At 38.0% G+C, this 12,483-nt stretch overlaps 1 protein-coding gene across 1 annotated transcript in view; it reads left to right on the forward strand.

Annotated features, from left to right (window-relative positions):
• Nucleotides 1-12,483, forward strand: part of PLD5 (phospholipase D family member 5) — a gene marked incomplete at both ends in the record, with an annotated part of 494,399 nt that overhangs the window by 317,536 nt on the left and 164,380 nt on the right. The gene's annotated exons all lie outside the window — the stretch shown is intronic.

Raw genomic sequence — 12,483 nt, forward strand, 5'->3', positions numbered from 1 at the left:
CTCACTGCCTTAAAAATCATCTGTGCTCCACCCATTCATTCCCCCTGACTACTTTGTATTTTATAGCTTTGTTGCAATGAAATTTATAATTAGAAAGAATCATTTTTTGTTTGTCTTTCAAAACCATAGCAATTCAGTGTACTTTATATATATGATTAAAATATTTGCCAGTAGTCTACCGAATATTAAAAATAAATAAAGTCAGAAAATAATTTTGTTTTAGGAAAAAGACAGGCTTTTACTTGTTCATTATCACATAATTCTTTAATAAAATGACTAGTGAAATTAAAGGCATAAAAGATTAGAATCAGTGACCTAGAAATAAAGTCTACACTTCTTTAAAAAAGAAAAAAGAAAACATTTGAAATCATTCAGGATCTGAAATCTCCCTTTTCAGTTTCATTCTTACCATTCTTGTTGTTTATTTTCCAAGTATGTGAAAACTAGTTGTGATTTCCTAAACACATGTACTTTTTCAGGGCTGTTTCCTAAAACATGCTTTTCCCTGTGCCTGAAATACCCTCGCTCAAGCTCCTTTTCATCCTTCAAGGTCCCTTATAAGCCTTACCCTTAATATTTTCCTTTAGACTTCCTCTCTTTTCCCTAGTTGCTCTTACCATTTTTTTCTTCCATTGTTCATTCATTATTTATTCAGCAACCATTCCTTGAATATCTGACAGATGCGAGCAAGCTGGACTTTAAAGATAGAAAATTGACTAATTTTCTATCTTTAATTGATAATGCATGAGCCCTCCTGATTTCAGAGAATTCACAGTTTGGTAGAGAAGACTGATATAAGTGAAATAAACTGATCAAGGAATTCTTAAAACATCTACACAGAGTCCAGTTTTTCTGAATCACTTTCTGTGTCTGGGTCATTGATGCCCATATTTTCTACTCACTATTATCTCTGCACCATAAAAAGCATTGATGTTTATTACTCTGTAACTTTAAGAAACAGATTCTCTGCTAATGTCTCTTTTTCTAAGTAGATGTTCATTCTGCTTGTTTTCAAAGCTTACTCAAAAATGTCAAAGGAAGATATTCTGACAGTAAGCAGGCCTCATACTCCTTCCTCAAAAGGCTCTTAAGTGGTTTGTTGACTGAATATTGATAAACCTTTGGGGCCCCTGTCATGCCACCAGGAATAACAACCAAGACTACGAAGTGACAACTCTGTCACAACTGCCACCCCACCTAAAACAATCATAAGATGCATCCCAATGTCAAAGATGTTAAAATGTGAAAACTGTTTCAGAATCAGTGGCAGTACAGTAATGAGGGTTACTTTAGAATTCAACAATAAATTAGAAAATTCAAAAAAAAGAAAATTCAACTTAGAAACCCTTTAATAATTAAGTTAAACTCGACCTCTCCTAATACCACACCGAGGGAGGTAGATTCTAAACCAAACCTCTTTTAATGGGGCTTCTTTGTAGTGCAGTGAGCATACTGAGTAAGTAGAAATTCAGAAAATCCAAGCTGGACTGGCTATTAGGAAACAGGGATGTCTTCAACAGAACTCTTCATGGCTAGAGCATCCAATGATAGGAAGTGTTCCTATCAAAACAAACAAACAAGAAAAACCCTGCTCTATTACCTGAAATAGGAAAGAGGTTATGCAAATCAGTTGTGGGTTTTTTGGGTTTTTTTTTTTTTTTTTTTCGGTACGCGGGCCTCTCACTGTTGTGGCCTCTCCCATAGCGGAGCACAGGCTCCGGACGCGCAGGCTCAGCGGCCATGGCTCACGGGCCCAGCCGCTCCGCGGCATGTGGGATCTTTCCGGACTGGGGCACGAACCCGTGTCCCCTGCATCGGCAGGCAGACTCTCAACCACTGCGCCACCAGGGAAGCCCCCATAAATCAGTTTTTTATATGAAGGTTCTATAGGAAAACAATATAATGAAATCAGAAACCTGAAATACACCGGAGAAGAGACAGTCTCCTGAGGTCAACATAGAAGATACCAGGAATCATAGTTCTAGATATACAGCATGATGAAATTGCAACCCAAATGACAAGAGAAGAGGTAGTCACGAAAGCTTGATTTTGAAAAGCAGAGGAATAGAAAACACTTGGTGGTAAAAGTAAAAGGACCTGCAAAGGCTGGGGTGATTTTTCCTACTGACATCTGCTAAGAAATGGCCCATATAAATAACAACTTTAACTCGTAGGTTAAATTGTCACTAAATGCTGTTTTGATTTTCCTCATTGCTGATGACCAGCCCAGTTATACAGCAACAGAAAGAAATTCATCCTAGAGCTTGGGGCACCCCCTTACGATGCCTGTCTTTTCTGATGTCAGGCTCACGCTAGGCTTCAGAGTCTTACCCCAGCCCTGGTTCAGCTAGTGTTTCAAGCTTTCAGTTTGTTAGAATCAAACATGTCTTTTCCTCCCACTCCCTTCTTTCCTGAGCGTGCAAACCTTGGATGATGAAACCTAGAGCTTAGACTATGCTGCCTATAGATGCTTGCAACATCTCTGAGGAGCTCATAACAGAACTATTTTATGGGCTTTTGTTTTGATTAGCCAGAATGTTAATATGTTTGGAATTTTCTTTCCTCTTTTGTTTTGATTAGCCAGAACGTTAATATGTTTGGAATTTTCTTTCCTCTTTGGCTTCTTTAGATGATAGATAGATACTAGATACATAAATAACCTTCCAATCTTCTGTGTGAGATTTAAAAATTAAACTTCTAGATTTCTCAAGCTTTTCATCCACATTGTTTCATTTCTGTTATTCTTTGTGAAGGGAATACAAAGTATGCCCTTTGAGAGGACTCTCAGCCACTCTGATAGCCCTCAGCCCTCCACATTCCCTCATCTGCTACCTTTGTAAATAAAGTCATAGACTCACTGCGTAACTGGCTCAAACAGTCTGTGCTCTGAGTAAAACTGACCCCAACTTTCCCTCATTAGCACCCTATGCCAAGCAGGTGAACTAATTAGACATAGCCTTACCCCATGTTGGTGAATAAACAATAGCAACAGGATCCTAATTCATACCCTTTGGGCATCTTCAGCTCATTTTGGCTTCCTCCCCACAAAGCATTGAACAAACAGTAAATATTTAATTGGCATTTCCTTGTGCCTAAATCTTATTCATTTAAGTCAGAATTTTAATATTTGAAATGACTACTATTGCACTTTCATTTTTCTTAATAACTCAATTTTTTAAATAAATAATTAATTATATTTTATGTCTCCATGGTTGTTTAATAACCTGTTGTAAAACAAGAGGTGAAAATTAACAATTATGTGTATTAAATATATCATTTATACTTTTCAAAATGGTTCAGATTTGGGGATCAAGCTTTACATAGTAACTACTCTGATATAACTCTAAAATATTGCTTGATAAAGAGAATATGGTTTTAACAAAGAGAAAATACTTTGATTTCAGGTTTATAAACATGTAAAATGTAGAGGTTGTTTCACATCAGAAGGGCAAACAGCTTTGAAATTAAACATTATCCCTTAATGCCTGATTTTAATTTCCAATTATCTGCTAAAAATTTTAGAAAAAAGATTACTACAAAATAGTTTAATAGTTGATAGAGCTACATCTGGGTGATACTATTTTTCTAATGCCACAAATGCTAGCTATTGAGAAGGTATCTCATAGGAATGCAATCTGCACATTGTAAATATTGTACAAGTAGTACCAATTTCTCATTATTCATCAGCGTGCTCATAGAATACTTCACAATGCAGAGCTTGACCTATGGAGAGGAAATATGCAAACATTTCTATTTGTCAGTGAAAGCTATTTTTTTTTCCTTCAGCTTTTTTGAGATATAGTCAACAAATAAAATTGTATATATTTGAATGGTACAGTGTGATGATTTGATATACATTGATGCTGTGAAATAATTACACATTCAGGTTAATTAAAACATCCATCACCTTACAGAGTTACTTTTTTTTCTTTTTTGTTGTGAGAATGTTTAAGATCTATTCTCTTAGCAAATTTTAAGTGTGCAATACAGTATCATTAACTGTAGTCACTGTGCTGTACATTAGATCTACAGAACTTACTCATCTTATTTTTTTAATTAAAGTATAGTTGATTTATAATGTGGTATTAATTTCTGCTGTACAGAAAAGTGATCCAGTTATATATATATATATATATATATATATATATATATATATATATGCATTCTTTTTTTATATTCTTTTCCACTATGGTTTATCATAGGATATTGAATATAGCTCCCTGTGCTATACAGTAGGACCTTGTTGTTTAACCATTCTATATATAATAGCCTACATCTGCTAACTGCAACCTCCCAATTCATCCCTCCCCTGCCCCCCTCCAACTTGGCAACCAAAAGTCTGTTCTCTATGACTGTGAGTATGTTTCTGTTTCATAGATAGGGTCATTTGTGTCGTATTTTAGATTCCACATATAAGTGATATAATATGGTATTTGTCTTTCTCTTTCTGAATTCACTTAGTATGATAATCTCTAGTTGCATCCATGTTGCTGTAAATGGCATTATTTCATTCTTTTTTATGGCTGAGAAGTACTCCATTGTATATATGTACCACATCTTCTTTATCCATTCGTCTGTTGATGGGCGTTTAGGTTGTTTTCATGTCTTGGCTATTGTGAATAGTGCTACTATGAACATAGGGGTTCACGTATTTTTTGAATTATAGTTTTGTCTGGGTATGTGCCCAGGAATGGGATTGCTGGATCATGTGGTAATTCTATTTTTAGTTTTCTGAGGAACCTCCATACTGTTTTCCACAGTGGCTGCACCCACTTACATTCTCACCAACAGTGTACGAGAGTTCCCTTTGCTCCACACCCTCTCTAGCATTTGTTATTTGTAGACTTTTTAATGATGGCCATTCTGACTGGTGTGAGGTGGTACCTCATTGTAGTTTTGATTTGAATTCTCTTATAATTATTGATGTTGAGCATCTTTTCATTGGCCATCTGTATTTCTTCTTTGGAGAAATGTCTGTTTAGGTCTTCTGCTCATTTTTTGATTGGGCTCTGTTTTTTTTGTTGTCGTTATTGAGTTTTATGAGCTCTTTGTATATTTTGAAAATTAAACCCTTGTGAGTCGCATCGTTTGCAAATATTTTCTCCCATTCTGAAGGTTGTCTTCTCATTTTGTTTATGGTCTCCTTTGCTGTGCAAAAGCTTGTAAGTTTGATTAGGTCCCATTTGTTTATTTTTGCTTTTATTTCTATTGCTTTGGGAGACTGCCATAAGAAAACATTGATACAATTTATGTCAGAGAATGTTTTGCCTATGATTTCTTCTAGGAGTTTTATGGTGTCATATCTTTTTTTTTTTTTTTTTTTGCGGTATGCGGGCCTCTCACTGTTGTGGCCTCTCCCATTGCGGAGCAACAGGCTCTGGACGCGCAGGCTCAGCAGCCATGGCTCACGGGCCTAGCCGCTCCGGGGCATGTGGGATCTTCCCGGACCGGGGCACGAACCCGTGTCCCCTGCATTGGCAGGCGGACTCTCAACCACTGCACCACCAGGGAAGCCCTATGGTGTCATATCTTATGTTTAAGTCTTTAAGCTTTTTTTTTTTTTTTTTAAAGAAGATGTTGGGGGTAGGAGTTGATTAATTAATTTATTTTTGCTGTGTTGCGTCTTCGTTTCTGTGTGAGGGCTTTCTCTAGTTGTGGCAAGCAGGGGCCACTCTTCATCGCAGTGCACGGGCCTCTCACTGTCACGGCCTCTCTTGTTACGGAGCACAGGCTCCAGACGCGCAGGCTCAGTAGTTGTGGCTCACGGGCCCAGTTGCTCCGCGGCATGTGGGATCCTCCCAGACCAGGGCTCGAACCCCTGTCCCCTGCATTAGCAGGCAGATTCTCAACCACTGCGCCACCAAGGAAGCCCTAAGCTTTTTTGAGTTTATTTTTGTGTATGGTGTGAGGGTGTGTTCTAGCTTCATTGATTTATTTGCGTTTCTTCAAATTTCCCAACATCACTTGCTGAAGAGACTTTTTCCCCTTGTATATACTTGCCTCCTTTGTTGAAGATTAATTGACCGTAGGTGTGTGGGTTTATTTCTGGGCTCTCTATTCTGTTCCATTGATCCGTATGTCTGTTTTGTGCCAGTACCTCGCCATTTTGATTCCTGTAGCTTTGTAGCATTGTCTGAATTCTAGGAGGGTTATGCCACCTGCTTTAGAACTTACTCATCTTATAACTGAAGGTTTGTACCCTTTGACCACCATTGCCCTATCTCTCCCAAACACAACCACCTGCCCAGTCCCTGGTACCTATCATTCTACTCTCTGTTTCTATGAATTTGACTTTTTAATTTTTTTTTAAATTCCAGAGTTAAGCGAGACAACATAGTATTTGTCTTTCTTGCTCTGGCTTATTTCAGTTAGAATAATGTCCTCTAGATTCATCCATGTTGTTACAAATGGCAGGATTTCCTTATTGCTCATGGCTGAATAATATATTCCATTGTGTGTTTGTGTGTGTATGTGTGCATGCACACATCTTCTTTATCCAGTCATCCATCGACAGACTCTTAGGTTTGATCTGATATCTTTGCTGTTGTGAATAATGCTGCAAAGAACATGGGAGTGCAGATATCTCTTCAAGATATTGATTTTTGTTTCTTTTGGATATGTACCCAGAAGTGGGACTGCTGAATCATATGGTATCTCTATTTTAAATTTATTTTTAGTACTCTCCATACTGTTTTCCACAGTGGTTGCACCAATTTACATTCCAACCAACAGTACATAAGGGTTCCCTTTTCTCTACATTCTCACCATATCTCTTTTCTCTACATTCTCACCATATCTCTTGGCTTTTATATAAAAGCCATCCTAACGTGTGAAGTGACATCTTTTTGTCATTTTGATCTGCATTTCCCTCATGATTAGTAATGTTGAGCACCTTTTCAGGTACCTGTTGACGATTTGTATGTCTTCGTTGGAAAAATGTCTATTCAGGTCTTTTGCCTATTTTTTTAATTAGGTTATTTTTTTTTTTAACTGAGTTGTGTGAGTTTCTTATTTATGTATTTTAGATATTAACCCCTTATTGGATATATGGTTCGTAAATATTCTCTCCCATTCTGTAGGTTGCCTTTCCATTTTGTTGATTGTTTCCTTTGCAAAAGGAAGCTTTTTCGTTTGATGCTGACCCACTTGTTTATTTTTGTTTTTGTTGCCTGGCTTTTGGTGTCATATCCAAAAAATCATTGCCCAGACCGATGTCAAGGTGATTTTTTTCTCTGTGTTTTCTCCATAGAATTTGACAGTTGCAAATCTTACATTTAAGTCTTTAATATATTTTGAGTAAATTTTTGTGAGTGGTGTTAAGATAGGAGTCCAGTTTCATTCTTTTGATAACACCGCTATTTTTTAATTATTATGTTCAGATATTCTTTTAGCCACATTATTAAAAAAGGAGGAGGAGATGCTAAGTTCATTCTGTCACATCCTAAATGTGATTCTTGCCATTGGTTTGTTGAATTCAAGAAAGCTATACTCATTCATCATTGATAATCCATGTTTCTATTCTTACGTTCATGGATTAGGTTTAACAAAACCTAAAAGGAATATATATGCCTAAATATGAGAATAGGGGCATTTGTAAATTTTAAAATTAATACAAGCTGCCCCTGTTTCCAACTTGGAAGTTTTACAAGGTGATCTTTTTTTTTTTTTTTTTTTGCGGTACGCGGGCCTCTCCCTCTTGTGGCCTCTCCCGTTGCGGAGCACAGGCTCCGGATGCACAGGCCCAGCGGCTGTGGCTCACGGGCCCAGCCGCTCCGCGGCATGTGGGATCCTCCCTGACCGGGGCACGAACCCGCGTCCCCTGCATCGGCAGGCGGACTCTCAACCACTGCGCCACCAGGGAAGCCCTACAAGGTGATCTTTTAACTGCTTGCTCCAAATAAGTGTAGCATAATTTGAGATTTTTATGCTTGCTGAGGTTTTTTTACTTAGGTTTTACTGGTTTATAATTATTCCAGAGCCTAATTGTACAAGTAGATACGGTTATATGTGTTAATTTCAGGTAACATTAACAAGTGTATTTTAGGAACTTCATCATAGAAAACTTTATATTATTCTGGCTTTCATTTCCACCCTTTGAGAGGTTGCCATTGTTAAGAAACCTGAACATTTCATAAGGTCTTTTGTTGTCAAGGTGAAGGACTGTCCTAGTGAATACCTTGAGTGTGGGGTCCTTTTGGTAGAAGAGCAGATTAAGGTGCTCTGGTAATAGCTGAGACAAAAGTCAAGATGCCCTTGCTGTCACCCAGGTGTGCTTTCCATCAGATTCTGCTTTCATTTCACACCTTCTCAAAGTGAATGCCACTTTGGCTTATGCTTGAGTGCGTGAAGAATGGTGCCTTTGTTTTATTCACAGCAGTCAAAATTCATTGGAAGGAATCTGTCTTCTACCTTCCTTTACAGAATACCAGCAAGGCAGGGGCTTCTTTGGACACATTACTCTTTAATAATAATTAGCATAGTAATTAGCATAGCATTTAGGAGCTTGTACTTTGGTGTCATATAGACTTGTGTTAGAAATCTGGACTTGTCATTTACTGTGTTATTTAACGTTAGGCAAATTCTGAACCTCAATGTCTCTTTAAGTAAAATGGGGATAATATTAACTCTTTGAGGGCTATGAGAAATAAATTAGATAAAAGCATCATAATAAACAGTTAATAAATGACATCCACTATAGCCTCTGTCTCTTACCCAGGTGAGTTCTTTTTGTGTTTGACCTGTCATCTCCCCTTAGTCCAGACAGAATTCATTTTTTCCCCTAAAGTACACTCCCAGCCCTATGATTTTCTAATGAAAGGAAGACCTGGTTCTTATCACATGGTACAAATCATCATTGGGAATGCGGCTGATTCATTTGCCTTTATGCCTGTGCAATAACTCTAGCTGGCTTCAGTTTGTAATAGGAATTTTCCAGCTGGTGACACCAATGCCACCCAATGTGTATTTTTAGTCTCTTTTCAATCTACTCAAATAGGTTGCAATTTGACGTGTTTAAACTTTCAGAAGGGATCATCTGACATGTATAATATAGTTGTATCAGTCATACACTTGCTCTAAAAATATAAAATCTTGTGCTAGAAGTTTTATTTTTATCTCTAATACGTAAGAACTTTGGCAGACATGGCATTTTTAACGGAAATTATATGCCTATTCAGCCTTGTAATATTACAAAAGTAAGATTTTATCTATTCAATCTAGTGATGACTTTATGCATTTCTATTCAAGAGATACTAGAATTTGGAGAAGATCCTTTAAGAGGTGAAAAGAGTACAGGAATTTATATAGCTATAACTAAAAGAATAAATTAAAATGTTCCTGAAAGCCTCATGATTCCTAGGGACCCTATGACCATCATTTCTAGCCATTGATGTATCTGTGCTCTGAAGGAAACCGAGACACAGGTTTTCCTCTTTGGCCTGCTACTCACTGACTTTGAGCAGTGCCTGCTGTGCTTGAAGTAGCTGTATAGAGAATAGCTATTGCATGCATTAGTGAATGATATCTTTTACTTCTGTGACTTTGTGTCTGTTTTCAATTTTGACATTCTAAATACACCTGCTTTTTAAAATTTTTTAATTTTATATTGGAGCATAGGTGATTAAACAATGTTGTGTTAGTTTCAGGTTACAGCAAAGTGATTCAGTTATACATATACATGTATCTGTTCTTTTTCAAATTCTTTTCCCGTTTAGATTATTACAGAATATTGAACAGCATTCCCTGTGCTATACAGTAGATCCTTGTTGGCTATCTATTTTAAATATAGCAGTGTGATAATGTCAATCCCAAACTCCCAATCTATCCCTCACCCACAGCCCTTCTCCCCTGGTAACCATAAGTTTGTTCTCAAAGTCTGTGAGTCTGTTTCTGTTTTGTAAATAAGTTTATTTGCATCATTTTTTAGATTCTGCATATAAGCGATATCATATAATATTTGTCTTTCTCTGTACGACTTACTTCATTTAGTATGATAATATCCAGGTCCTGCTTTTAAAATCAACACTATAAAAAGTAGCGTGAGTTAAGATGTAAAGCTCCATTTCTGTTGCTTCTAGCATTCTGCTCAGCATGAACTGTTATTTATGTGCCCCCCTTCTTTCCTACCATGTTTTAACTTTTTTTGAAGTTACTTTTCTCCCAGCCCTTCCTCATGCCTTAGTAATTCTGCTAACTTTCTCCTCTCTCAACCACAGCAAGTTATTCCATATATTCGCAGCTCCTCTCAAGTCTTCTAACCAAATCTTTTTCTTTTTTTTTTAATTATGTTGGCAAAGTATGTGTACAGAACTCGTGAATTTTGCTCTGCCCCAAAGTTAATTTTCTAAATATTCTGAGTCTCATGACATAGGTGGATTGTGTATTTATGACAACAGCAGTTTATTAATTAATTTATTTATTTTGTTGGGTCTTCGTTTCTGTGTGAGGGCTTTCTCTAGTTGTGGCAAGCAGGGGCACTCTTCATCACAGTGCACTTGCCTCTCACTATCGCGGCCTCTCGTTGCGGAACACAGGCTCCAGACGCGCAGGCTCAGTAGTTGTGGCTCATGGGCCCAGTTGCTCCACGGCATGTGGGATCCTCCCAGACCAGGGCTCGAACCCGTGTCCCCTGCATTAGCAGGCAGATTCTCAACCACTGCACCACCAGGGAAGCCCCCAAATCTTTTTCTTATTAATACCAGCAAGCAAGTAAACTGGAGGCTGCCAAATTGGGGCTCTCCCAACACAAAACTTTGTGCCAGTAAACGTACCTGTATTCATGCCCATCTTCACCTCCTTTCCTTCAGTGTCCGAAGAGGGGGATCTTTGTCTTCTAATGTTAACCCTACCAAATGGCATCTGGTCCCACTTTCTCAGGGATTTCATTCTATCAGTTTTCCCTCTCTCTTGCCTTTATAGTTACATTCTGCCTTTTAAGTGCTTCTCTACCTCTTGGCATATAAATATGCTCAAGTTAACTGGGGGCAAACAAAAAGCAAGAACTCAATAACATCCACCCCAGACCCCTGTGCCTGCTGTTTCTCCTCTCTTCTTCCCTTTTCTCCACGTTCAAGCTTCTGCATGCTGTCCCCAGTTTCTCGTCCCCACCCTATGCAGCCCTCAGAGTACAGCAGTCTGGCTTCTGCACCAGCTCCACTGAAACTACCTTGTCAAAGTCACAAGGGACTTCAGGCTATTACACTCTGTGGGGCCATGTTAGACCTTACATTCTATGACGTATCTGCAGCTGTGAACACTGTGTGCTACTCTTTTCTTTCCCTTGGAACTGTCTAATCCCTTGGTTTTCGTGACACTATTCACTCTACTTTTCTCTCCGCTGTCTGGCTATTCCTTCTCAGTCTCTTTTGCTGACATTGAATACTCTCTACCTTATCCTTAAATTTTGGCCTCTTCTCTTCTCTTTCTTATCCTCTTCCCTTTCTTTCCCTTCCCTTCAATTTCCATTTTCCTCCTGTATTGATTGCTTCTATATTTGTGGCTTCATTCATCACCTGTATGTTGATAGCCCACTCATTATTTCTCCTAAGCCCCATTTTCAAATATTCAACTACAAACTTAACATTTCAGCTTGGATATTCTTGAAATACTTCAAAGTCAACTTGTACCAAATTAAATCAATGCAACACCCCTGCCCTGATCTCAATGTGCTTTTTCCTTTATATTGTATCTCAATAAAAGGCACAACCATCCTTCCTTCCACTGGCCCCAAAAAGGAACCTAGATTTATCTTTAACTCTTTTTTTCCCCTACCCTCGAAAATCAAATCTTTGTGAAATTCTCACAGGTATACAAACTTACATCTCTGGAAACTGTTCCCTTTTCTCTCTCTACAATTACCACTTTAACTTATCATTTCTCTCTTAAAAGGTTGTTAATGACATTCTAACAGTTTTTCCTGCCCCCATTCTTACTATATATCATTCACCATACAAGTTATTAAAAGATAAACTGAGGCATATTAAACATTTTAAGAGTTTACTGAGCAAAAATCAGTTGGAAATGAGTAGCACCAAACTGACAGTGGTAGGAGCGTTCTGCCAGCAGGAGCCAGGGGGAAGACAAGAGAGAAAGTACAGAAGCAAAGAAAGGACATTATTTGGTTGATTATGGCTTAAAGTCTGGCTGGCTGTTTGCGATTGGTGGTCCTTACCATCTTGATTTCATAACCATTAGACATTTACAATCTTGGGTTTTTGTTTGCTTATGTAGCCACCACAGCAGTAAAGCCACCTTGGTCAAATGGCCTCCTTGTTTAATCAATTTAACAGAATGATGCTCCTAAGAATCCCCCTGCCCCTTCATTGCTTAACATTTGTCAGTGCTGGCCATCACCTTTAGTAACGTGTGCCAACATAGGGCTCATATGCCATTGATGGTATTATGTTAGTTAAATTTAGGTCTTCCTGGATTTTTTTTAATATACTCTTTTAATGTGTGTTAGGATAAAATAACTAGCACATCAGA

Source organism: Leucopleurus acutus (assembly GCF_964270905.1).
Source record: "Leucopleurus acutus genome assembly, chromosome: 2".
NCBI lineage: Eukaryota > Metazoa > Chordata > Mammalia > Artiodactyla > Delphinidae > Leucopleurus > Leucopleurus acutus.